Raw genomic sequence first — 1,475 nt, forward strand, 5'->3', positions numbered from 1 at the left:
ACTCGTCACAACACGACACGACATCGTTATTTTGTTTTTCCGTTAGCGATAGCACCTGGTACGTTCTTTAGTACCTGCTCAGACGAGGTTCCTAGCTAGCTTAGCCCGACACTGTGGTGTCTTGGTTAGAGAGTGTCGTCACAGGAAGAGGCGCAAGAATCGAAGCTGAACAATGCCGAAACTGTAGATGAGTTAAAGAGACTTCGCAATCCCAGTAAACGTGCGTTAATCTCCAACATTTAGCAAAGCATAATTTAACAGAAGAGTCTGGCGTATTTAGCGACAACACTGCTGAAAGACGGCTATAACGACCGGTACTGAAAGTACTGAACAAATGTTTTTAATAGTGCTGGGCACGTTAGTACATTAGCATATTACGCGTTTCCATTAAGATTAGTCTCTATAGAAATGGTAAACTTTAAAAACAGACGCACACATACACAGTACACTGGTTATTTGTAAACTAGATTGACTGTAGGCGTGCTAACGGCGCTAAAAGAGCTAACGCAGCTAACTGGTAAACGGTACCTGGACTCTGGTTAAAATCTGCGTTACTTTAGAGACTCATTATAACAATCCGGAGTCACGTAAACACGGTGTCACGAGCGTCTTTTTGCGGTCAGTCGTCATGGAAACGCGTTAAAAGCACTATTTTTTATGAACGGATTGCACTGATTCAGTCACACTGAAAACAACTGGAACTATATATTGTGTGTAGAGTCGAGCCAAGGCGCACTGCAGTGGTACTATGTCGTGGAAAAACGGCACTGCAATCACAAGTTGATCCATTTATTGGTGAAAACAAATGGTTTAATGCATTGGTTCTCAAAGTGCGGCCCAGGGGCCAACGGCGGCCCGCAGAAACATTCATGGCGGCCCCGCAATGAATTGCAGTTGATAGTTTTAATCCAGGAGCTACTAAGCTTGTTAAATATTTATTGGACATTACTGGATACAGACCAATAAGTGTAAACTGTAGAACTGAAATCTGGTCATTAAAATGATTACAAATGGGATTTATTTCTGTTTTTTTTTCCTTTGGCGGCCCTCAGTCCAACGTTGGGTTCCTAAATTGGCCCTCAGGTATCAAAACTTTGAGAAACCCCGGTTTAATGGTTTTCCAGAGGGTTACATAACGCCCGCTGGTCAAACTCTACTGGACGAAATCTACAAGTTTTACTCACAACATGGCTAAAATATCCCAGTATTTTCTCTATTTTCCTCAGCTTTTAATTCCATTGCTTTAAAACATCATCCTTTAATTGAACTCATCCCCTTAATGACTCTCGGTGTGGTCCTCATGGTCCAGACGCTGTGTAGCCACCACACTTTCCACTAAAGTAATTGCCAATTGATTCATTGACATTTTTGGCCAAAGTAATGCTTTCTTTGTCGGGGGGGAGAAAAATTTATTGCACTTTGACTTTAACTTTAAAAAGACACACAGGGAGAGAAGGGGGACGACAGTGATGCAG

This window comes from Microchirus variegatus (assembly GCF_963457635.1).
Source record: "Microchirus variegatus genome assembly, chromosome: 7".
Lineage (NCBI taxonomy): Eukaryota > Metazoa > Chordata > Actinopteri > Pleuronectiformes > Soleidae > Microchirus > Microchirus variegatus.